Source organism: Hippopotamus amphibius, chromosome 2 (assembly GCF_030028045.1).
Source record: "Hippopotamus amphibius kiboko isolate mHipAmp2 chromosome 2, mHipAmp2.hap2, whole genome shotgun sequence".
Taxonomy (NCBI): Eukaryota; Metazoa; Chordata; class Mammalia; order Artiodactyla; family Hippopotamidae; genus Hippopotamus; species Hippopotamus amphibius.
Genome location: NC_080187.1, coordinates 100,935,122 through 100,962,225, shown reverse-complemented (window position 1 = coordinate 100,962,225; position 27,104 = coordinate 100,935,122). Strand labels below are relative to the sequence as shown.

The window sequence follows — 27,104 nt, the reverse complement described above, 5'->3', positions numbered from 1 at the left end:
CCCGTGTGCTTGGTGCTGTACACATGATTTCACATTTTAGCATTACCATGCACAGTGTGCTTTAATTTTTTTTTTAATTTTTTATTTTTTTTACTTTCCAGTTGCTTTTATGTTTATCTGATTTAATTTTCAAAATAATTCCAGGAAGTAGAAAGCCCACCACATTGCCAACCAACACTTAAGGACACAGATATAGAGGGAAGGTGACTTGTCCCAGTAAAGTGGAGCCAAATCAGATATTCTGACCAGGCTTCCTGGTGTTTAGCCTGGTGCTGTTGCCACCACTTGTATCTTCATGGCACATTCACTGACCTACCTTACCACCCTACAGACAGTAATTGAAACCCATACCTTAACTGTCCAGGTTAAACTGCCTTATTGTTATTGTCTCTCTTTTTTTTTTTTTTTTTGGTCACTTTTGCAGGTAAGGAAACCTCAGTGAGATTAAACTACCTGACCAAAGTACCAAACCAGCTAGTGACAAAGCTGAGGATTAAACCCAGGTCTCCCAGCCTCAAAGCCTGTGCCCATCTGAGTTTACCAGTCCCCCGAGAGTTTGTCATGGTTACTGAGGCTCTGTCACTCACAAATTGGAGCAAACCTACAGTGAATCCATGTGCCCAAGGATCCTGTCAGCAGTTTTGGTTTTTTATTGTCATGAAATTCTTAATTTGTCCAAAACCCATTTCCCCCATTTTTTTTTCCTTTTACTACTCAAAAATCTGCATTTAAAAAATAAAACTGTCGGTTTGGTAAAAATAATACATGTTCATTGTAACAAATTTCACCAGTATAGAAAAATAGAGGAAGATAAAAACAATTCTAGAATTCCACCGAATTGTTGAATGGTTATTTTTGCACAGTAATATCTTAGCTATAAAAATCTTCATTCTCGTACAAATATACAAATCTGTGTAAAATTTCATGTTTTAAAGCATGGTATAGATTGAACTACTAATTTTCTCAGTAGTCCTCTGAGGTTTTAAAAAAAAGGAATATATCTTTATAAAGAAGTAAGTGGTTTACCCAAGTACAGATGCTTAGTTATACATAGATTATTATTGACAGAGCTCAGACTATGTAATGGGGGTCTTTGGACTTATTACGCGCTGCTCTGCATCCTTGGTGGCCTGTACGTAAGCTGCTTATTATGAAAGGGAGAGAGACAGAATGCAAACCTTGCATGATGTTCAGAGAAATGCTGAATCATGATTTGCAAAATTGAAATTTACTCATTTTCCCTTTTTTTATATGAAGTTTATTTTTCATTAAAATTGTTTTCAACCTTTCCTTACGCTTATAGGTTGAGGGTCTTTTTCTTACCACACAGTTTGCTGTTAGAGTTTTTGTTGCCATGTTGTGTCTTGACACTTTACAAGGGATGGAACGAAGTGGATAAAGGAATAGTCCAATTTGAACAGCTCTTGAAACCTGATGAAATTTATTTGGAGTTTATGACTTGTGTTTTCAATCTTTATAAAATATTTCCCTGGGAGCAAAAAGAAGCTAGTCATCTGTGTACCTCCTCACTCATGCCCCTCTCTGGGGCATTGCTCTAGGTGTGATGAAAGATGGCTGCAAGGATGAATAAGGCATGGGTCTTGTCTTGCAAGAAGCTTAAAATCCAATGGGAACACATGACACATGCGTAAATGATTACTTAAATTTCAAATGAATCTAGTGTGTACCTGGAGAGCTGCAGAAAAGTATCCTAAAAGTTGCACTAAACAACAAGTCAGTATCTCCTTTAAAAATACAACTTCAAAATACAAAACTTCCTCAATAAACCAGCAAAGAGAGACTACCTCTAAGTACAAGAGGTGTACATCCAGATAGTCTTTAGTTTAAAGCTTAGATCTTGACATGGACTTGCTTTATGCCGTTGTGCAAACTATTTAACTTTTTTATTTCTTAATTTCTAAATTGTAAAATGCCAGTGCAACCTAATATAAATGTCAAAGAAATAGGCATTTATAAGATGCTTTGGGTCTGAAAGGTGCTACTAAGTGTATACTGCAATTGGGATTAATGTCAAGTTCAGACCCCACAAACCCACAGGGGTGTCCTTTCTTCAGCAGCAGATTCCTGCAAATTAGCAATAAGAGCCAGATTTCCTCAAGGAGGAAAAGACCGCTACTGTCGTGAGAAAGATTTGTTAAGACATATTTTTAGTACATTTTCCCAAGTTCTTATCAAGTAGGGCCCCTAGATAAGAACATTAAGTATTTATCTGTAAGCCAAAGGTTGAGAATAGGAAATATTTAAATCTTTAAGAACTTGAGTCCAACAAAAATGCTGGCTGACAGTCTGACCTAGGTAAAATAAACCTTGTATCCAAGTTTCCTAGAAAAATAGCTTATTTCTGGGAAAATTTCAGGCCTCCATGTTTTTGTCTTTTCTCTTTTTATCCACAGGAAGCATGTGTTGAGTCTTCTGACAGCTATCCGTTGTTAAAAGTTCTATATTTCTGTATACCTGCTTCTGCACAGAATATCTAGAAAAGACCAGAACTCGAAATTGTGTAATCACTTTTTAAAAATTAGCGTTTTGGACAGGTAGACTCTGCCTTTCCCTGATTTGTTAACTAAATAACTCTCACAGAAGTATCCTGAAATAGAGATAAACAAGCGTTTGGAATAAAACAAATGGGAAGAAGTTTCAAACCTCCTCTGCCAGACGTGGGCCCATGCTTTGAAATGATCAATCTCCTGAGTGGGTTGGCTTAGGCAACACACTTTATGTTTGAAGACTGAGAATTTGACTCTCTTTCTAGACTGCTCCTCTCTCCCATCCCTCAGTGCATCTCCCAATTTCAACCACTCTCCATTGTCCCAAATTATCATTTTCATCCTGAGCTCACCCTTAACTTACTTCAGAAACATCCTCACCTTCCATCCAGCTTTTTGAACCTCCTCTTTCATTTCTTGTATTCTGTATGCATACCAGTATTTCCCAATGTCGTTTCTTTCCAACTTACTCCTTCTGCTGTTCTGTGTAGCCACTTTTGTCTTCATTTGCTCTTATTTATTTGATTTGTTCTTTCCTTAGCACCTATCCCTTATTTCCAGCCAAAAAGTGGAGTGAGCAACAGAGAGTTCTTAACTACTGCCATCCTTACATACCTAAAATCACGAAGTGTGGGAGACAGATTCTGCCTTAGATCATCCTGTTCTATGCTTCATTTTATGGCCAAGTCCAGAGTCGTGTGATAGATGAGGACAGAACCTGGGTAGACCCAAGTCTTCCTTCCTTCCTGTCCTTCCTCATTCACAACATCCACTTAGAATACCCAGGACCACTCAGGCTGGAAGCGGAAGCCCTAATCTTTGACCGCCAGTTTTTTGGTCCCAGTCTAGTACCTTTTCTCCCCTCCTGATTCAAGCATGTGCCTTGGCAAGGACCTCCTTTCCCTATTGTTTTCTCTTTAATAAGCTTGACTGGCAGATGCCAGGATATTGCAGGAGATCTAGACATTGGTCTCTTCTGCCAAAGATGCTCTTTGGTGATGCTGAGGGTCTTTTTGCCGGTAATGAACAACCCTCCCGTTTTGAAGTTGCCTGTCTTCTATCCTGTTCAAGTCCATTGTAAAGTTGCCTCCTGGAATCTGCCTTCAATCTGTTGCTGTGAAAACATCTTGTCATCCCAGCTAATATTTTGGTTTTGTTGTAGGTGTGAGTTTTAGGGATACCAAGGGTGGATGTGTGGGATCTGTGTACTTGTTGAAACATAAATACGTCATGTTCCGGACTGGTGAGGGGGGAGTGTTTTGTCTTTTCTCCCCTTTCTCTTTTCAGCAGTGGTGTTTACCAGGCCTCGGGAACTTAGGGCCAAGTAGGGTTCAGGCCAAAAGTTAGCAGTGTTTATTTATTTACTTAATAAGGATTTGTTAAGTGCCTGACTTAAGCACAGCCCTCTGCTAAATGAAAACTACTTTAAAAAATAGAAATAACAGGATCTGACTAAAGAAGCATTCAGAATATTTATATCAAGAATAATAAGTATAATTTTTATTGGCACGGTGTTTTTTAATATTATCTGAAACACTTTTAAAATACAGTTACTTGTTCCATTTCCTCAGTAATCCTAGAGAAAGTATTTCCTGCATTTTGTCGATAAGGAATTGAAACTGGGAGAGATTCTGTCCTGGCTCTTGAAGCCAGAAAAAACAAGTGGGCAGAGGCTTAGCCCCAAGCCTGGCCTGCTTGTGTGGACCTGCTCCTGGCTTCAGCATCCCGGGTGCCCTGTCTGTCTCCCAGTGCTTTCATTCCCTGCAGTTGATTACCTGTTGGATCCCTGTCTGGCTTTTTTAACTTTGGTTTCTATCTTGCCCTCTTCCTGAATTTCGCTATGCTCAGCTTCAGACCCTGAATAACACCTGGGATGGGCCTCACAGTGAGTGAGGGTTCCTGTATTTCTGTTCCCGCGTGTACATATTTTTATGCATTAATGTATCTGAAATTGGTATACATCTTACAGTTACCATTGAAGTTCATGTCTTTCTGAGAGTTTGCCTCTGTCGGTCACCTGGGGCACTACCAAACTGAGACCAGGCATAAGAGTCCCTGCCTGAGGGTGGTGGGAATTCAGAATGCAAACCCACCCACATATGGGCTCATGGTTCAAATCCTCGGGAGAGTCCCTCTTCCCTCCACCCAGTTCCAAGGTCTCATTGCCACCTCTTTCTGTGTGGCAGGCTTATTTCTCTGTGGCTAATTGGTGCCCCAGCTTCATGCAGGGCTCCTCTGTCCAATTCCCTGCTTTACTGGTTTCTATTTCTCGGTGGTACATAAAATACTGTCTGTCTTGTGATGGTGACATCTCAGGTTCGATGAAATGTAGCCTTATGTGGTGAGAGTAGCTCTGGATGGCTGTTGGTGTTGCCTTGCTTAGCAGTTTTTGACTTCAGGGGAATTCGTAGGCATTCCTTGCTCCCCATCCCCCAAGTGAGGCTTGCTCACCTGCTCAGATAAAAGCCAGAGCATATCACCATTCCCCCAGCCTTCCTGGCAGCTGCCTAACTTGGTTGCACACATGCAACAGAAATACAGTGTTAATAAATATTTCTCCATGTAATAGAGAAACAAGCTGTAAAAATAGTCATTTGCCATCTGCTCAGATGAGTTGCTCAGAAAAGCAATGACATTTTATGATTCAGTAACTTAACTATCCTTGTGCCTCCTGTAAGGCACATCATAGATAAACAAATTATAAGTATCCAGACACATGTCCTGAGAGAAAGTGCATTGGTCTCTGAAGCAAATATAATAAATAACAAACACTAGCTGATTTTTCTCTCTTCTCCCAGTGAAGGTCCAGAACAGCACTACTCAATTCTCACTTAGTTACAGTGTTTCAGAGTTGCAATCCACAGTCCAAAGTGATGGAGAGGCATCTCCTGTGCCTGTATGAGAGAATGGGTATAACAAAATGGGCTAAGGGACTCCCAAGGCTTATGTGGGGGGAAGGGAAAGTGCAGTAAACAGCCAGGCAATAATAATAGTTTATTTACTCCATGCCCTGTATTTGTCAGGCCGTGTACTAGGCACTTTGCATATATCAGCTCATCTCTTAGTAGAATATGAGTGCTCATTTTAAGAACAAAGGGGATCATGATAAGAATAAAGGTAATGAAGTAAAAACATAGACAAGTTTCCGATGGAAAGGTGAGTAAATGGAAGCAAGAGAGGCTGCAGAAAGCTTAGTCAAGACCTGGTTGTTGAAGGTTGTCTAACAGAAAGGCAGGGTCAGCGTGTGACTGGTTGGTGGGAACAGATGTCTTGGTATAAGCAGTTCTAAGAGGATGTGTATCTGTTGTTGTTTCTGTTCAGTGTTAACATGTTTGCATCCCACCCACCCACAGATACTCTCTTCCTCCTTTGCTTTTGAGACAAAGGGCTTGAATTCACAAGTTGAGTTAAAAACGGATTAAATATACAATACAGTTTATGCCCAGCAAACAGAATTATCTGTGAAAGTTATGCTGCCCACACAAAAATGAAATGCTTTATGGCCTCTTTAGCACCCCAGAATTCACGGGGCTTCCTCCTGGGTAGCCTTACTGGGAGAGTCCTGTGGTCCCCACAGCATTCCACCCCAAGATTCAAGTTCTTTTACTCTCTCTTGGAGGACCGTCCTCCATATCTTTGAGCTCAACCATCCCAACCCTGCTAGGCTGCATGTCTGAGCCTTCAGCCCAGACATCCCTTCTGGTCCCCCACTGCTGTACACTTCCAGGATGGAACAACTCCTAAGACATCTGCTTGCTTTCACATTCCTCTTCCATTCACCAAGTCATTTTCCTCAGGTCAGCCAGACTAGCAGTTCCTAAAAACTAATGCAATCCTCTGGCTTTGGAGCTCAGGTGACCTTCAGTGACTCCCACTGCCTTTGAAATAAGATACAAACTCCTTAGCTTGGCATACAAAGCCCTTAGTCATCCAGCCCTTGCATATTTACTTTCTCACATCTCCCTCATACACACCCCATCCTGTGGTATCTTCTTGCCTTCATATTTGTGGTGTGTCTTCTTTGAAGACTACACATCCTCCCCTTCAGGGCCAACTTACTCATCTTTAAAATTCTTTTGAAGAGTAATGTCCTCCGATAACCCTTTCCCACATCCCAGTATGGGTTATCTGCCATTCCTTTGTGTTTCTGTACCTCTCAGCTTACATTAATAGGATAAGTATTTAACATACAGTTAAATTACAGTATGTTATAATAACTTTCTTCCATCACTCTGTGTCCAATGTTATAATAACTTTCTTCCATCACTCTGTGTCCAATGAGTTCAGAAGCTGTATCATTGATCCCTGTCTCCCTAGGACCAGCACCTTAATAGTCACTTAATAAAGATTTGAATGAAAAGCAGGGGCACATGGCCCTCAATTTAGGATTAGTCAGTCATTGGTCAAGTCTTAGAAAATAGCATCGAACTTCTGTTGAAGTCAGATTTCATGTTTTCCTTTAACATCAGAGATCAGCAGCTAGATTTTCTTGGCCAAAACTGTTACTGAAATTCCGTACTGCAGCACTTTGATCGCTGGGATGATATAGCCACAGCATGTAATTATTTGTCTGGATAATTGTGCTTTCCCTTAATGTTCTAAGAGAAAAGGTTAAAGGAATCAATGGTTTAGTAATTGTATTGTTACTCTTGAAAGTTGAATGGAAAATATTTTAAAACTGGTTAGAGAAGATAATTACTGGGAGCATGGAGAAGATAATTACTTCTTACATATACTGTAACTGGTGCAGATGGCGGTGTCATGCAAAGTAAAGCAGTTTGTAATTTTTTTTTTTACAAGTTCTACTTTAAAATGCAGGTTTAGCAACCTTCAGGGCACAAAGCACATTCTTCCTTTTGGATGGGACTTTTCATAATTCTGTAGCTGCATGCTGACTGTGTGTATGAGGAGGGTGAGGGACATTTCCATTCTTATGAGCTGCATTGAGGGTTTAACTTAGAATTCACTATCACAGGGAAGTTGCCTGGGTGCTTCATCAAAGAAGATAATGAAAGTGAGTGTTTTAGCGAAGCAAATAGGATGAGGCAAAGCTTTTCTCTCCACGTGTTATGAGCTTCTATACCATTTTCTGCCCAATCTTGACTTTTTTACACACTCATTTTTTGTGTCCCATAAGAAAACAAGGGAATGAAAGATTTTATGGGTATTAATAAGTAACAATACTTATTATTCTTTTCCTGCCATTCAGGTTACAACAAATAGTGCCACTCCTAATTAATACATTCTCTTTGGAATGGACTTGAGGACACAGGAGGGGAAGGGGAAGCTGGGACAAAGTGAGAGAGTAGCATTGACATATACACTACCAATTGTAAAATAGATGGCTAGTGGGAAGCTGCTATAGAACACAGCAAGATTAGCTCAATGCTTTATGAAGACCTAGAGGGGTGGGTTAGAGAGGGTGGGAGGGAGGCACAAGAGGGAGGGGATATAGGGATATGTATATATATAGCTGATTCACTTTGTTGTACAGCAGAAACTAGTATAATATTGTAAAGCAATTAGACGCCAGTAAAGATGGAAATTTTTTTTTTTTTTTTTTGGCACACGGGCTTAGTTGCTTCACGGCATGTGGGATCTTCCTGGAGCTGGGATCGAACCTGTGACCTCTGCATTGGCAGGTGGATTCTTAACCACTGCGCCACCTAGGAAGCCCGGAAAATTTTTTTAAATTAAGAAAATAAATTCTCTTTGCCCATGATGTAAAATCCATATTGCTGAACCTGGTCTAGGAGCCCCCAAGAGTTCATTCCAACTCATCTTTCTAGTGGTAATGTTTGAATGTGTTTTAGGTGCAAGTAAAAACCCAAGAAAACCTCAAATCACATTGCCTTAGACAATAAGAAAAGTTAATCTTTTTCATAACTTAAGTCCAAAGAGCAGCTTTTGAGGTCGATTCACTGGCCCAGTGATATCAGAAGCCCAAGTTGTTACTGTCATTTCACTCTGCTATTCACCATCTGCTGGTGCATCCTCTGCATGGTGGCAAAATGGCTGCAGAAGTGCCAAGCATCACATCCGGACCAGGCATTGTGTATCTCTTTTAGGTTTGAGAAAACTTTTCGCAGAAGTGTCCTAGAAAATGTCTCCTTAAATCTCACTGACCAGAATTGAGTCACATATCCTTTCCTAAACCAATCACTGCCAAGGGGAATGAGGTTACTATGGTAATCAGCCTAGGTAGAACATAGGTGGAGAGTCAACCATCAGGACCACAGGCCTTCCCTAGTTCTCCCTTTGTATCCCTCCTCCCCATCTCCACCCCCAGCTATCTTGACCTCCCCCTTGTGGCCCTTACAAAGCCTGCGTCTGCCTATCAATAAACCTCCTCTCTTAATCTCCAGACCCTAGGTGCCCTCTTCTCCCAAGTCCTCTCTTCCATGGAACTTTCCTTGCCCACTCTCTGCTCTGCTCATTTGGCACCTTTGTGAAGGTCACATCTCTATGATGAGATTCTGAGGTCCTTGGACATGTCTGTGCTCCTTTCTGTTTCCTAGTGTACTTTGCAGAGAACCATAGATCCTGACTTTATTTGTGCAAACCCTTTCCCCAACATGTTAAGACCAATATAACCCACAAAAGGAAATGTTGTTATACCTTATTCATAATAAGCCCCTTTGAGACTAGAGCCAGTCCTTAAAATAGAATATTCATCCCTTCTATTGCTAGAAAAGTAACAATTCCATATTAGTCGAACAAGAAAAAGTAAAAATGGCATTCACAGTTTATTAATATTCTCTCTTCATCCTTTCACTCACATCCCTTTTTATCCCTTTTATAAGGGATCATAAACTCAGTTTCTGCATGGTATATAGAGGCTTTAGATTTTCTTAGTTTGACTGTTTTTTTAATACTGCCAGTGATTCAGTCCTCATTACATCAGAATTATTGGAGGAGCTTTTTAAAAATATGCAGATCCAAGCAGCATATTTGAGTGTCAGTTGGTCCGGAGTATGGCCCAGTTTATTTTCATAAAATGAGATCTAGTTGTTTCCTAGGAGCCAGTGAGGACTCTGCCCTTAGATATCCATATGCCAAACCCTTCTTGGTGAGAATTATAAGACGAATTTCAAACTTTTCAGGGTTCTTGTCCAGATTGTTGCCATGTCTTCTTGTTTCTGGTCATTCACATGTCTAACCACACAAGGTAGGTGCTTATTTCTGTGTGTTTGGTATCTACCTTCCCTCTGCCCTTTCCCCACCGGGATCATAAGTGTCTCCTCATTTCCCTTCTGCCCCACAGCATTCAGGGCGGTAGTGAGGAAGTCATGGAGCTCAGTCATTTTCCATCAAGAGAGTAGTTTTGCCCAGATCCTGAGCAGCGCTTGTCAGCTTCATACTCTGTAAGCCCTTATGGAATGTCTGCCGCCCTTTAGGCCCAGAAAGCCAGCTGCTCTCTCAGAGCCTCTACCATGTCAACCCAGACACCCCCAGCCCTTCTCAAGTCCCCTGTTCAAAACTCTGCACCTTTCAGGAATATTTTATCTAGTGCTTTGTTTCATCCAGTTATGTGTCCCTTTTTGGACAATTTCTATTTTATTCCACTCCTCTAATAACTCCTTAACTTAACTTTCATCAGAAGAAAACCTAACTGGTAAATTGGAATAGTGGTCCTTCTCTCAACTCTGTTCTTTCTCAAGCCTGCTGTTCCCAGGTCTTTTGTTCCCTTCAGACACTGCCAAATAATCTTACTGTGTATCATTGCTACACAATGATGATGTGAAAGTTTGTGTTTGAGGCTTTGTTGAATGTTCCTTTGTCTCTCTTGCCTTTCTTCCTCTATTGATAATGCTTTGTTTAGAACGTGGAGGGTGAGATGGTACCTGTTTAACCCATTTTGTATCTTTCAACATTCACTTGATTGTGACTGATACCTGATGTCATAAGTAGTATTTCCTACAGGAGTAGTTTGTAAATACAGAGTGCATCAGAGTCACTAGGGGCACTTATTCAAACACAGACTGCTGGGCCCCACCCCCAAGGATTTCTGATTCAACAAGTCTAGGGTGAGGTTGAAAATTTGCATTTCTATTAAGTTCCTGAGTGATGGTGATATTTCTTATCTGGGGACTATACTTTGAGAACCACTGTTCTGTGGGACTAAAAAACAAACCAGGAATGAGTGTATATGTTTTCAGTTTAAATTTTTAATGTCAGAATATTTAGAATTTTTATATAAGTGCTTTTTAGATAATTTTCCTAATAGTGGATACTCAGAGTACTTCAATTTGGGATCCACAATGTGTTATAGATTTTAAAAGGAACTTTTTAATTGAGACAGGTGTGAAATTGCCATAAGCACAAAGAAAGTTAATATTTTTTATAATTGAGGTCCAGAGAATAGCTTTTGGGGTTGATGATTCACTGGCTCAGTGATACCATCAAAGTTCTTATTGTCATTCCATCTGCCATCCACCACACGCTGATGTGTCCTCAGACTGGCTCTGCATGGTGGCAGACTGGCTGCAGAGGTGCCAAGTATCACATCCAGGTCACATACAAGTACACACTGTTTTATATCCTAGCTTATAGAGTAGCAGTCACTGTCAGGGAAACTGAAATTGAAGACCCAGAGGTTCTTTTCAAAGATAGTGATTAACGTATGAATAGAGCAGTCATAGAGGGTCAAGTTAATTTAGCTATGTGCTCTCCATCATTAATGGTAGATTAAGACATTGCTTATCCCAGGAGTGTACTGTTGTGATTCTTTTTCTGTAATTATCTGAGGCTTTACATCAACTTCTAAAACATCTTAATACTTTCAGAGTGTCATAGAATCTTGCAGTTCCAGGGATTCTTTTGGCAGACCAGTGACATGGAGAACAATATCAGCCTCATCTCACTGTCTGGAACCCTGACATGAGATGTAGATAAACATACCTTCTGTGTCAGAGGCCAGTTACAAACAGGATTCAACCAAATGAGTTGGAAAAGTAGAGCAGTGAGTTCACTCACATAGGCCTCCTGTTCCTGCTTTTTTCCCTATCTGTGGTGTTATCAGTATATAGCCTCCTTGGCTGAAGTCTAACCTGCACTGTATTAGCCACCTCTTTTCTCTCCTCTTACACGTTCTTGAAGTTTTGCTCTCTGGTCCACCATCTTGCATTTCCAGAAGGTAACTGTAGCTTGGCCCCCTCTGCTGTGTCAGGGATATTCTGATTTTGTTCAGGGTAAGCGTATCAACAGAGTCCCAGATAAATATTTCCTCAGCATTGGTGCTCAAATTACATTGTTGGCATCACTTCTGTAAAGTGTCCCACTGTGTCTTCTCAACTTGAGGCAGAATATTTGGCAAAGAATGTGTTGGCTCCCAGGTTCTGGGCAAACAAAAAGTTGTCCCTTCTTTTGAGAGAGACTGGCTTTGTTGTCTTAAACTTGTTGAGTTTGACTTCTGCCATTGAAGCACTTGGTTCCCTACAGTTCTCTTCTGTAGTAGATTCCTCTGATCCTTGGATCTATGTGAGAGTTGAAATTTTTTTCTGACTCCAGCACAGAATGATTCTTTTCTCTGCGATTCACTTTGACTGTGCCATTGCCAGGGCCAGATAGCAAAGGGAGCTAACAAGGTCCACAATTTAGGAGCAGTTTACTCCTTTCAACCTAAGGTGGCACACATGGATTTGACTACGTTTATTTTTGTGTATTTTAATACATTCACCTAAACAAGGTTGATGACTTAGAAGCTTCATAAAATGCATAGTACATAAAAAAAAAAAAAAAAAACTCAGTGTATGTCCTATATTCCTAAAGATGCCCCATAAAAAAACTCTAAAAGATGCACTTTTCCCCCAGAGATCTGATGCTAGACAGGGTGTTTCACCAGGCTTCAACAGATCTTCCCAAACTGTCATTTTACTTTATCTAGGATTATATTCCACTCTATTTTACTTAAGTATGTACCTTCATTTAAAGTTGCTCTCATTCTTTTCATTGTCAGTAATCAGTTTCTCAAGAACCCATCTTCTTTCTGTATGCTGATCTTGGATGATTTTACCAAGCAGTGCCACACCCTTCTGCTTTTGTGTGTATGTGTATGCACGCATGCACCTGCCTGCCTGCCCATCTCAGGCTCTAGGTAAGGCCTCCATATCTCATTGTACACCGCTTCATTTTAGAGCAACTCCACACCTGAGTTAGGGACCCAAAAGCTCTCATCCCCAATCCTATGCTTTGTACAGTATTAGACTTTTGGCTGCTCAGCTTCTGTCCTAACTGCTCAGGCAGGTGAAATGTATTTGAATGAAAATCCCTTTTTGGAACACACATCAGCATTTTTAAATGTCTGCCTATGTTGCAGTGAAATTTTAAAAGACAGTGTTTGATTTTGACATCAGTTTTAAAATAGATGTAGCCAAGAGCCATGTTGGTAGCCAAGAGCCATGTTGATAGCCCTAACAAATTTTTCATTTACCAAGCCTGGGAAATGTAGTCCTGTGTGGGGAAAAGCCCTGCAATGGTGAGAAATTCAGCTGTAAGAAATGAGGTTCCCCATGAAAGTGATAATTAATGCAATTAGGCGTGTGCAGTATGGTTAGAAGTAGTCTGGGCTGGTGTGTCTGTACTCTGTCTTTATCAGGTAAACAAATGAAAGTCCTTTACTAATTGTTTCCCACGTTAAAATCTGCCTTATCACGCGTTGGTCGTTGGAAGTAAAGAACAACATGCATTTCGGTAATCCCCTCTTTTTGTTAGTACTCTTTCTACCCTTTCCAAACAAGGATTGTTTTGTGAAACAGCTAATAAGATCATTACCACCACTATCATTAGCACATAAATGAAGCAGTGTACAGGGTATTCTCAGCATTGGGATTCCAGAGAATTTTAAGGCAAATGGCCCGTGCTCCTAAGGAACTTTGAAGGAGGCATCTTCCAGCCACTGCATTTTGTACTTTATGAAAGTAGTAGGAGAGAACAGCCTTTCTCTGAGGGTGATGTTCAAAGACCCATTTCCTTATCCTCTCAAACCTTAAAAAACAGACATTATTTTCATCGTAACGTCTCTGAATTGACAAATTTCAGCAAACTGGAAGTTGGAAAGAAGAGTGGAATTTAGTGGCAGGTCCGGTTTTGAACACGTGTTTGATTTTGCTAATCTCAGCAGTGCTTAAGCTTACTTTTGTAAATTTCCTATCCCAAATTCCTGGCTCGTGGGCACACTCAGCCCCCGGACCTGAGAGATGGTTTGTGGTTCCATGAGTGACCAGCTGATAGAATTCGCCATCTTTGAGGGGGAGAAAAATTCAAGCTAGACAAGAACTTATGTGGCAGGTAATTGTTATTTGAAATGTAATTGAATTTCTAAAGGCAAGTTATTTTCTTTCTGTGTCCGCAGTAAATAGGTACTTGTCACCTTTTTTTTTTCCCTCTTCTATCTGATGAGCTTCTACTATGGATGGAAGAACGTTAGTGCTTCCTTTTGGTATTTTGAGAGCTTTATTTCTGTACCTTTCCTCGACAGCCTTTTCCTCTCGTAAGCCAGTGTTGGAGTGATGGTGAGGGTAAGTATCCCTCGAGTTCTAGAAGATTTTTTAATGCATGTTTACCACTGAGTAAATTTATCATTTTTTCTCCATATTTAATATGTTATGCGCCTTTTTATAGACCAAACAAAAAAAGAGGAAAGCCCATTTGGAAACATAAAAATAGCAAAGCAAAGGTCATTTTAAAGTGTCTGGTTAGATCACAATTTGGAAAGATCTTTTAGTTAAAACAAAAGTTTTAAACCGTGGATCTGTTGAGGGTGGGGTGACAGTCCTCCATTTCCATCTCCATTTGAAAGCTCGTTTAGATTAGTGTCTGTGTATGTGCACATATCTGCATTTTCTGATGAAGAGGTCCATAACTTTCACAGACTTTTCAAAGCCACTGCCTTCAAATATCTATTTGATAACTAACTTTCACTGTATTTGTTCTAAGATCTTCTCTTTGCTCTTTTAAAAACAACTGTCAATATTGGTTAACTCTTTAAATGCTTTTTTTTTTTGGCAGCATAAGATCCTTTTTGCAGTACATTTTTTTGTTTGTTTAATTTATTGTCCACTCAAAATTTTGGTTCAAATTCTAAGGGGCTTCTCTCATGAGATTTTGGTTTAAAAGCAAAGGATTTTAACATAAATGAACTAGGCTTGGTTTTGATTTTTGTATGTGGGAAAATGTATATTTTAGTGCAGTCTGTGGTGTGTCATTACATAACACGCATCGTTCTTTACCATGATTGAATTGGTTCTTCTCCATTTGACATCTGTGGTAAGGCCAATCTTTTTAACCTCTGTAACAGAAATAGAGTGGGTCTTGGCCTATTAGGTCTAGAGACTGAGGTGTATATTGTCTTCTGGGAAAGCAGTTAAAGCACAGATTTTTAAAATTGATGTATACTCACTATGGTTTCAGTCAAGATGATAAGTCCCTATGATTTTTGTGAATGTACTGCTGCTTTGAGAAGAAGTAAATTTTAGGAGTTTAAGAATTAGGCCTTAAGTTAATAATCAGTGAAATAAGAGAGGTCACAATAAAAAAAAATGAAATCTCTAATGTTTAAAAACTAATAATATACACATTGATTTATGCAACAAAAACAAGGGGAAGTATTAAATTAATTCATGATTTGATCACAAATTAATTTTTGGCCTTAATGCTCTGATTTGGCCACAAAATTAAATATTTTTTTCAACAAGCATTTTTTTTAGAAGGGTTTCTTTTATTTGTTTTTTAATTTTTGGCTGTGCAACACAGCATGCAGGATCTTAGTTCCCTGACCAGGGATCGAACCCGTGCCCCTTGCAGTGGAAGCGCAGAGTCCTAACCACTGGATCGCCAGGGAAGTCCCCCTCAGCAAGCATTTATTGAATGTTTACCACGTGCTGAGCACTAGACTAGACTAGATTAGATGCAGGAATAACAAGAGGACTAAAGTGTGATGGCAGATCCCTGGAGCTAATGGTTCAAGGCAGAGCTGCATCTAAAATACTGTCATTGCTTGACCCTTAGTTTTATGTTTTTCTAAGTCTGTTTCGGATACCAAATTAGACAGTCATACACACCTTTGGAAAATATAAATATCAGCAGGTATCATTTAAAAATATTTTTTAAATATTTAAGAATAAATGGTAGTAAAAATATAGGTTGTGTTTCTCCATCAGAGACTAAATATGCTATTCTGGGTAGCAGACCTCTCCCAGTGGCACAGGATTTGTCCCTCTAATCATGTCTTCTCTGTCCCTCTCTCACTTGAACCACTTTGGTTTGAAAACTTTCCGAAATTGATTCTATCCTTACAGACTTTTTTTTTTTTTTTTTAATAATACACAATTCTATTTATATGACATTCCAGGAAAGCCAAAACTGTAGGAACTGAAAAACAGATCAGTTGCTGCCAGAGGACAGGGGTGGTGAAATACCAAGGGGTACGGAGATATCTGTTGTGGTGATATCTTGACTGTGGCTGGGAGTAAGCAACTACATGTTTTTCCAAACTTGCAAAACTGTACACTAAAAATTTAGAGTCAGTTTTACTGTGTGTGAATTATACCTTAATTTTTTTAATGGAAAAACATAGCCATAGAACTTGGAGTATTTCTTACAGACTTTCTTAAACAATGTATTGAACACAGTTTAAACTTCTTGTAGAAAGTTAGATCTGTCCTTGTAGTAACAGCAATGTCCACCAGGAAACATACAGCTTATAGGGCTGTTTGCCCCAACATTTCAGTTTTTAAACATTATTTTAAAATATCTTCCCTTGCTATAGGAATTTGCCTTTGAGTTACTGTGACTTTCTGAAGCAGTCCCCATGACTTTATAATCTGACCAGGGCTGCTGGGGAGGTGGGGGTAACCCAAACAGCCAAGTTTAATGGAACCATATGTGAAAGAAGAGTAAATTGGTCATGGGTTTGGGATTTCTGTATAAGTTAAGTTCACAGATAGTATTTTTCTTATAGTTTATCTATTTGATTTTCTGTTTTCTTTAGTTTTCCAAACAGAGTGGCTAGGAAGCTAAGTTCTGGGTAGATAGGTCATTATCACATAATGATATTTTATGGTATTTCTTGGCATTATAATAAATATGCTGTATTGTACTTTTATTATATTGATGAAATATGAGAAATAAGCAATTACAGAAGCTTAAATTTAAGATGACTGTCACTTTATGCCTCTTTGTTTTTGTCTCTGACTTTCCATGAAACTTAATCACTCTAATTGTTTATCTTTGGCACTGACCGCGTCTCAAACTAGTGAAAACTACAGAAAAAAAAGTATAGTGTTTTAGTGTCTATACTCTTTCCCCATTAAATGTGTTTTTACTCCCCACTCTCTCTCTCTCTTTTTTTTTGAATCGTCCCAGTTTGTTTTAGGGGAGTGGTTTTGAGGAGAAAACTCAATATAGTTGTGTGGGCACCCATGGTGTCAAGTGAGGAGAAGCCCTGAAAGGGAAGTATTAGGAACAAAAGGTCTTGCCAGGGTCTCATGAAGTGTTCCAAGCTATTTTCTTCCTTGTTGACTCCGAAGAACAAATAGTAAAGAAGGCACTGCACGACCTCACTTCTTTCGGCCCATACTTTTATATAGCAGAGACGTGAAACACCAGCCCCAGTCTAAGACTTTCAGTGGGTAGTTTGGGGAAAGTGTTATTCTTAGAGCTCATATTGAAGTTCAAAGAAATCAGGTGGAAAACTAAAGGATCTAATTGCTCTAGTACATTTCAGCCTTCTGCTTTTATATCTACCTTACCCAGCTCATCTGCCGCCTATTAGAGATCACCATTTCTCATATTCCTTCTCCTTTAGCTGTATTAGCTACTTAGTAGTAAATTCCTTGTTTCTTTCATCTCTATCTAGTAGCATCATCTCATTTTTTTTTTAAATTCCGTATGTATACAAGGTTTGCCTTCTCTGGGTCATAAAGTGAGACCATAAACACAGGAATAGAAATGTACCAATTCCTTTTCTTATGGAATTCATTCATTCATTCAAAAAAGAGTTTTAATTAATTAAAAATAATTTTGAACCCTGGCTGTCCTAGGCACTGAGGGCTAGATACTTAGAAAACTAGGGTGACATAATCATTGCACTTGCAAAGCTGCAAGCCCAGTGGGGCAGAGCAGCACAGTAAGTGATGTTGCAGAGTCACGCACGCAGCTCACTTCTCTGAACTTTAGTCTCCTTATCTGTGACGGGGGACGGTATCTCCCGAAGCTGTTTGGAAGCTTAGCTAAGATAATGCATGTGAAAACATTGTAAAATTGTAAAGCTGTGGACGTGTCTGTTGTCATGCTTGGTTTAAAATAGAAGCTGTGAGAATTTTAATCCTGAAACGATTTAGATAACCCAGTTATGAGACTCTGGGTAAAGTGAGAGAAACAGCACGTCAGTGTCAAATGCAGTTCCCAGAAGAATGTTTGAGATTGTACTGTCAGGAGCCTTGCACCTAGAAATTATTTTATTGGTGTTTATGCTAAGTGGTGACGACATTGGGAATAGCACAGCTTCCTTTGAGATCACATGTTACTGTCAGCCTTTGTTACTGCTTACAGTGCATTTTTACTGTATCTTGTTATTAAGAATGTATTAGATGCACCTCATGGCATTATATATGTTAGGATATCTTTGTTCTAGTTGGTTTCTAGAGTGTCTTTATAGCAGTCTCCCAGTGTTTCTATTTATTGTTATTCCCTTTCCCTTTCCTCCCCTTTTTTCTGTTAGATCTTTAAAGGTAGGGATAGTATACATCCTAGTTTGCCTGGGACAGTCCTAGTTTATGCCACTTGTCCCAACATCTCATCTATTTAGCATTTTAGCATTTTCAAAAATGTCCCAGTCTGGACCGTAAGTTATATGGCCACCCAGGCTCAAGGCATAAAAGGAAATGAGGAGCCAGCAAATTAGTGGATGTGTAAAGACCTGTAGAAACTGACCTCAGCCACTGAACTGACTGAGAGTGTGGATTTGGTCCAGTAATATCATGAAATGCAACTTAGAGATTTAAGTCAGTGTATTGTGTCTGATTATCAGCTCACATCACAGCAGGATTCTAATGAGCTGTTAAGACTAGAGCATGTGTTTGTTCACCCTGGCTCAGACCAGCAGCTTTGCCACCTGAAAGGTTCTCACTGGAGCATGGCTTGTTGGAGCTTGAAGCCTGACATTCCTTCTAAAGGCCCCTTCAGGTTTTCATTCAGCGTGAGCATGTGCATTAAGATGGTATTGATCCTGTTTTTGACCATCATTCACCCACGGCGGCCAACCAAGGGGACTGTAAACATGTCTGTGGCCCCTTCCCCCCCCGTGTGGCTCTCCGGGTGGGACTGAAGGTGCAGCTTAGAGGGATGCGCCTACGTTACAGCATATCTGCCGCAGCCTCCTCCCCGTTTAGAATGAGAAGGCTGGAGTGGAAGGTCAGAAAAGAGAGAATTCTGCAAGGAGGAAGGTGCCACGTTGTATGTCTGCTTGCAGTCCCTAATATAATGGATAAATCTGCTTGTCCCTTCCTGTCAGCATTAATATGAAATTGTGTATAAAGGTCGAGGGGAGATAGACAACAGGGACCTACTGTATAGCACAGGGAACTATATTCAATATCTTGTAATAGCCCATAACAGCAAAGAATCTGAAAAAGTACACCTGAAATTAACATGACATTGTAAATCAACTATACTTCAGTTTTTTAAAAAAAGGTCAAGGGGATGCTTTACTGTTTTAGGATATGCAATCCCAGTGTTTTCAGAACACGGCAGTTTGTAAAAGTGCACCGCAAATTTGCCTGTTTAACTCTGCCGTTCTCTGTTGACAGCTGTATTGGAGTTTAGAGTTGGTCTCTGCGCTCATGAGCCTTGAAGAAATGTGTGTGATTTAAGTCTTGCAACGTGAACGTGGAAATTCAGAAAATAAAGAAAAATCATTGGAATGGGTCCTTTTACTGCTCTCCCCATCTTACTTTCCAGAGAGCCAAAAGTGGTATAAAGATCTCCCTCGAAACAGTGCTTCTCACACTTTAATGTGGGGCTCTTATTGAAATGCAGACTCTGAGACAGTAGGTCTGTGCGGAGGGCCTAAGATTGTGCATTTGTGACCAGCCTCAGGGGATGCTGGTGCGGCTGGACTACGGGCCGCTGCTTGTCTAGTGAGTTGTTGGGAAATGAGTGCTCTGATGGCTTCTGACTCTGGATGTCACTCTTGCACCACAGGCAAGTTACAGTGACGCAGACAGGGGAGCCCCTCCGCTGTCAGGAGTTGTGTGTTTTAGTGAGAGGTTAGAGCAAGAGGAACAGTCCAGAAACTTAGGGCTTAAATACTGCTCCCTGTTTCTTTTTCCTTAAGGTACCCCCTACAGAGGCCCAACATTCCTGCCAATGAGAAGAATAAAGAAATATACATTCCATGACCTTGGAATTCCAGTAATGGGCTCTGGGCTTTTTTTTTTTTTTTTTTAATTAACTGGCTTCTGTTACATCTATTACGGGTTATGAGAAAAGGAGTGGGGAGCAAAAGATTAAGGAAATAACCAGGAAATTCAGAAAAGGAAAGTTCCATTCCCTCCTGTTCCCATCATAGGAAAAAAGCTGTGATGTGCCTTCCTCTCGTCACACCTCTAAATAAAGATACAAACTACTGCTAACTAGTTTGTGTGACTGTATTCAGGCTATTTAAGCTGTTATTTCACAAAATTTCCTTCATTTACAAAAAAAGGATTTGGATTTAGATGGTTTTCAGAGCCCTTTCGATTGTAACACACAGAGCTTTATGATCATACGACAGACACTATATGTAATATATACATATGTCTTTAACAGTATGGGCACCTCCAAAATAAGTTAATATATATAAATTTTTTATTTTCCCCTGTATTCCTGGTTTTGTTTTTAAAAAAATCTACTTTGTTTCATAGCGTCAAGAAAGTTTTTTATGTTATCTGTAATTGGCTGTGTTAATTTCTGCTCCATAATATTAATTTAAGGAATCTGATCTCACAGTTCTAGCAATAGCTAGAACTTTCTTCTGTGGTTTACCAGCATTCTCTCTAAGTGTCTGCTTGTTTTGAGGGTGTGTGTGCATCAAGATACCTCTTCTGAGAGGATGAAGGAGTACTTGTTCCAGAAGGCACTTTGGGTCCAGCTGTGAGTACTCAACTAAGTGTATTCTCTCAACACCATGACCTCTTCAGTCTTAGGGCAGAAGTCTGGGATTTATTCACATCTCTGTTCTGACTAATTGGTTACACATCAAGCCCCGTATCATGTAGTAGGTCAAGAAGCACTCTGAGTCAGTCAGGGATTTCTCATCCTCAGACTTCTGGACGAGAGAATTAATTTTTTCTACAAATTGACCCCCAGAGACAATGTTACATACAGGAGTTGAGTTTTATAAAATATGAATTACTATGAGCCAAGGATGAAGAATGAACATAGAATCCCGTATCGAGTAACTTAAATTGCTGTATTAAATGCAAGCTGAATGAAAACATATTGTTTACAGAGAGATTTTCAGTACATTGTTTTGAGGGTGTGTGAGCTGTATTAAAAGCAATAAACATACGTAGGCATGGAGTCCAGTTTCACTGACCCTCCCATGTGGTTTTGGTGAGAGTTTAAGTTGGCACCTTTCTGCCGGGGAACCTGACATTATCCATCAGAATGTACAGGCTCAGTCTTTTCCTCTCACAACTCCACTTCTTGGAATTGATCCACTGCAAATTATTGGATAAGTATACAGAGCTGTATGTAAAAATATGTTCCTCGAAGAGTTTGTATGTGAAAAAATTGGAAAGAATCTAAATACTCAAAAATAAAGGTCAAATAAAATATAGCACAAATATGAAAGTAGATGCTACACAGGTATCAGAAGAGATATAGGTATTATCTTTAAAAGATGTCCAATGTTAAAAGAAATAAGATAACATATTTGGAGAAAAATATGTATGTGTACATATGTATATGTAAGCACAGAGAAGAATTGGGAAGCTACTTAGCAAAATGTTGGTAGTAGTGGAATTACAGGTGATTTTTCACTTTCTCTCTTAAACTTTTATTATTTGTTTAACTTTTTATTTTATATTGGAGTATAGTTGATTAACAATGTTGTGTTAGTTTCAGGTGTACAGCAAAGTGATTCAGTTATACATCTATATATATGTATCCTGTTTCAAATTCTTTTCCCATTTAGGTTGTTACATAATACTGAGCAGAGTTCCCTGTGCTAGACAGTAGGTCCCTGTTGTCTATCCATTCTAAATACAGTGGCGTATACGTCAATTTTGTTGAAAATTGAGTGCTATTACATTGGGGGTGGGGAGGGGGAAGATAACTTGGAAGGTTCAGGAAAAAGCTGCCACCCTGTGAGCTGAGTTGGAGAAGAAATGAGACCCCTGCTGTTTCAACATCCCTTTGATGTTGACTGGTAGAAATTCTCTGGCTGGTCATTGCTGTGCCAAGAGGAGCTTCAGAGACAGTGGGGGCCTGTGAGGCACGGTCCCTGTCTTGCTGAATGACACAAAGTCCCCTACATCCTTACTCTATTTGGTAATATCGGCCCCAGGGAGCCGTGTGTGCCCCTTAGGCCCAGGATTTAGAAGAACAGAACTACTGAACAGGCCTGGGAGTGTCATTAGGGCTGAGCTACGGGAGGCCTAGAATGTTTAAGTAACTTCCCCAGAGCCCTGGAGGTAGTTCCAGGTCAAGTTGAAAGGAAAATGTGGTTGCCAGGCTTCTGGTCTTGGGCTGCTGTTCTGCCTCTCCCCGAGTTCTGCTGTTGTAAATGAGTACCCAGGTCTCACAAGCAGCTTTAAAGGCCAGAGAAAAAGAGGTGTCCAGGGAAGGGAATGGGTTTTCTCTTGCAACTTAGAACATTAAATTGTTAGACCTTTTGTCCAGATCTGTGTCTTGTGAAATATGTGGAAATTCAGAGGTTCCTGACTTTCCTTGAGTCCCGGCCTCTTTGGGATACCTCATAAATCAGCAAAACCTCTCCCTTGAACAATGTGGGTCGGCTAGAAACCACAAAACTTTGCATTTGGTTTGGGGGTTTCAAGAACCCTCTGAGACCTCTCACTCTGTTGTAAATATCCTGTCTTGTGTTCACTAAGTTTTCAAATAGTTCTCTTGCATTTGGATGTAATGAACCTGTGAACTGGTTTTCAAACCTTTGTGGTAAACATGTTTCTTGACAGAACAATAGTACGGGAAGAGAGAGAGACACGACGGGAACTAGGAAGATCTAGACATCTCACCATATTAGCCACATGTTTTCTTTGTTTCTTGTTGCTGTTGGATTGTCTTTCCAATAAAAGTAAAATTTTATGATTTTTTTTTTAAAACTCCTACCACACTAGCACAACTGCTTTCATTTTGGCAGTGCTGTTCCTATCAGAACTCCACTCTGTTCCTATTCACAAGAATAATTTATGATTATAACCAAAGACTGTCTTCAGTATGTTCTTTCATGCTGTCCTTTGGAAGAGGACAGTCCCTTCCAGAAGAAAGACACAGGCGAGGTCCAGGACAAGGCCAGAATTTATTTGTACTTCTCACCAAAAACTAGGTGTTTGAATAAGAGCAGGTAGTTTCGCTTATATAAGGGTTTTGAAAATAGCCTAGTGCCATGGTTTTCACATCAGCTGGAGGACTTGTGAGCACGCTCACCGCTGGGCCCACCTGAAGAGTTTCTGAGTCATGGTCGGGGGGTGGGGCCCAAGGATATGTATTTCTAGTTTCGGGTGATGCTGGCACCGCTGGTCCAGGGCCACACTTTGAGAAACAGTGACCTGGGGAGCAGAAGTCCTATAAAGCAATGTGTTTTCCAAACCTTTCTGATAACAAGAATCACTTGGGGATGCGTGTGAAAAGGATAAATTTCAACTCCATGCCAGACTCACTGAATCAGAGTCTCTGAGGAGAGTCTTGGGATGCTGCATTATCACATTTGGGGAAATACTGTCGCTATCAGGTAAACTCTGCAAATCACCACCGGACAGTGGAATTTACCTACCGCTCTGAGCTGCAGTTTCCTCACCCACTGCATGCCTTCACCCTGTGACCCCCTCAGCCCCTAGATGTGTATCTACCTGGTTTTATCCTCATTTTAAAATGAATTTTATGCCGTCTTTACAGAACATACATATTTTTATTTCAGGTGTTAAATAAATTGTGTAAAAGAGATACCAGAATGCCTGCTTTCTGAGAACTTCCTGAGATTTAACTGAGTTCTCTTTTTATATAGATAGTCCCAGTCTGGGTGTGTGTGGGCGGGGAGGGGCTGGAAGGAGGGAAGAGGGAAAGGAAGGGAGGGAGGGAGGGAGGAAAGAAGGGTAGGAGGGAGGGAGGAAGGAAGGAAGGAAAAAAATGTGCCTTTCTGTCAAGTTCCCTGGTAATGCAGCTGGTCCAGGACCACACTTTGAGAACCACTGGAATAGACCAATGACTCAAACATAGCACATTGGCATCTCCTGAGGGAGTCTTACAAATTGCTTCTGCCTCAGCCCCAACCCCAGAGAGTAATTTAATTGGTCTGTGGTTGGACCTGGATCGTAATTCCAGTGATCAGCCAAGGTTGTGAACCACTGCTGTGGGGCCCTCAGGACAGAAGATAACCTGTTAAGAAGCATAAGGCCTGATGGGGAAAATAGGGCTGAGCCAGTGCCTCTGCCACTTCTGTGTGTGTCGTATCACCTGAGCTTCTTGTTAGGATGCAGGTTCTGATTCAGTATGTCTGTTGTGGGGCCCAAGATTCCACTTTTTTCACAAGTCACACAGATGCTCCTGCTGTTGACCTGGGTACCACGTTTGGAGTAGCAAGGGGCTTGGAAGGTGTTAATCAATACTCGTAAATGCCCATCAACACAAACTTCATAAAACAGTGTAGAACAAATAAAAGCACAGCTGTCAGACATTTGAAATTAGAAGTAATAGCTATTTTGCCATTAATGAACGTTTCTCTTCCCTTGATGCCTAGAAATTTTTGTTTTTGCTTCTCTCTACCCCCACCTGTACTTTCACATAAATGTTTGTGAATTAACGTTGTTTTAATTGTGATAGACATGTACTAACAGTCCTTTTATCCCCCTCTGTCGGGATCTCATTGTTCACTCTCTGAGTTGGGGGTCTTGCTCTGTAGCTCTCTCAGTGCCTCGGACCCTGCCCATTAGGTGTCATCGCCCCAGAGGCTAAATGTTCAGTAATGCCCCAAGGCCCTCGTTTCAGGAGCTGATGGCATTTGGCTCCTAGTGCTGCCAGGTTACGTGCTCTGTGAGCCAGTCTACTTGCGACATGGCTTCAGCCTATGTTTCTGGCTTGAGCCCAGCCTTTCTGACCTGGGTGAGGGGTGAAGCCTTTTCTCTGGCAGGTTCCATGCTCTGGCACTTTTCCTAGTGTGGTGGATTTGAGACGTTGCCGTCAGAGCATTTTAGGAGGGGGAACAGAGAAGCGGGGCAAGGAAGAGGCAGATCTTAGGTGAGGAGGAAGGGATTTAAAGCCCAGCTGTGGAGTTGGCTTCCCTTGGCCTATTGCATTTCCCAGCTGAACATGGCAGGAGTGTTGGGTGATGGATGGCGTTTGAACTGGCCCTCAGAGGAAACGCATCTATGGCCTCTGGCCATTTGAAGTTGGTGGGAATGACCCCAGGGGTCTTCCATTCCCATGCTGACAAGAGGATAAAGATCTCCCTCCTGGGTGTGGCCTTTCGCTGGTCAGGCTGTCACCATACTGCTGTTCTCCAAAATATCCCTCAGTGGAATGGGACAGCAGCAGGAAACAAGGGTTCTCAGTCATTTCCCATTTTGAAATGAAATCTCCATGGCAGATGCCAACACCCCCACACTGCACCGTAGGGTTTGCCCCCTAGCATGGGTAGATGAATATTAGCTGGATTTTTGCACAGTCATGAAAGCACTTTGCTTGTCCCAGCTGGAAAGCCCAAGATAATAAAATAGCAGAGAATGTTCTCAGTCTTTATTAAAAAGATAAAAGCATAAATGAGATTTATTTCAGCTGAAGGAAAGCAGCATTCAAGACTTACTGGAATAGCTTGTATGGCATGTTAAGGGCAAGTTGAACTTGACTGTGGCTGGGGCATAGGAGATGTAATTCTGTCTTTAAAATCTCTGGATTCAGTTTCTGGTTCCAGACTTTCCCATAACCATTTTCAGTTGAAGTACATATGCTGTACTGATAACACAGCTTAACATTTCGGGAACTTTTGTCAGGCAGCAAATTGTAAAGTACCTCCTGATCTAGGCACTTGACCTCTTTTAAGTTTCTCTTAAATAAGAACTTGTATCTTCTGGGGAAAACACACCTGGGAAGTTTCTATTTAGCACGGCTGAGCCTTTCTGCTCTAAAAAGTATAAAATAAAATTTTTTTGAAAAGTAAAATCAAAGGACTGGTCTCAATAAACCATTCCTGCAAGGTCCAGTGTCCTTTTACCATGATAACACAACTAAAGAAGCGCCGACCTACCTCTCCTTACAGATGATAGAAAACCTAAACAAACTACTTGAAAATAAGATCATTTATATTATGCTACTCCTTGGCTTTAAAACCTTCCATAACTTTACTTTGCACTTAGAATAAGACTCATTTTCCTTACCATGGCCAACAAGGCCCAGCAAATCTCATAGCCTAGCCTCTCTCAACCCAGTCTGCTCTCTAACTCTTTTAATAAACTCAGTTGCTCAACTGATAGAACTTTCCCTGCCCCAGAGCCTTTGGGCATTCTTTTACAGAAAAGAACTTTTAATTTTGATGAAGTCCACTTTATCAACTTTTGATGTCATATCTAGGACTCTTCTCCAAATCCTAGGTCTTGCGGACCTTCCACGTTGTCTTCTAAAAGTTTTATAGTTTTTTTGGTTTTACACTCAGAACTGTGGTTCATTTGAATTAATTTTTGTATGTGATGAAAGAGTAAGATCAAGGTTTGTTATTTTGCCTATATGTGGCAAATTGCTGTAGCACCATTTTTTGAAAAGCCTTCCTTCCTTTATAGAGTTTATTGAGTTGTTTTATATGTCATTGTGGGAAACTGTGTGAGAGCATTGTGTCAGTCTGTTTCTGGGCTCCATTCTGTTTTCTGGACCATTCTTCTCTCTCATACTCCCCCACCTAGCTCCTACCCATTCCTCAGATTTCACCTACAATGTCATTTCCCTAAAGAAGCTTCAAAAGACCACCCATTTTCATCCATCTCCATACCCTCAAATTTAATCCTAAGAAGTTCAGCCTCTATTAATCTCACATACCACCTGTGTTATACATGTTGCATAATTTGTTAAAAAAATTTGCTGCTTTGTGTATAAGTATGTGTCTAATTCCTGCCTAAAGCCCCCAAAAGGCAGGAACTGAGTCTATCTTGTTTACCATATTAGTGCCCAGCATGTGCCTCTTATATGCTGAGTGCCCAGTTGGTATTTTTTGAGTGAGTGGGAAAAGGTTAGGCACTCTGGGGCTGTTTTCTAAATCACTGGATATCATATTCTTAAAATCAGGGAACATTCCTGGCTCTTGGAGCCTTATGACATAATTATTCCCCAGTTAACCCATCGTTTAAGGCAGTGATTTTTGAGAACCTTTGGCCTACATGGGAATCACCT

At 40.5% G+C, this 27,104-nt stretch overlaps 1 protein-coding gene across 4 annotated transcripts in view; it reads left to right on the top strand.

Moving 5' to 3' along the window:
- Positions 1-27,104, top strand: part of KANK1 (KN motif and ankyrin repeat domains 1) — a 121,758-nt gene that overhangs the window by 32,896 nt on the left and 61,758 nt on the right. The gene's annotated exons all lie outside the window — the stretch shown is intronic.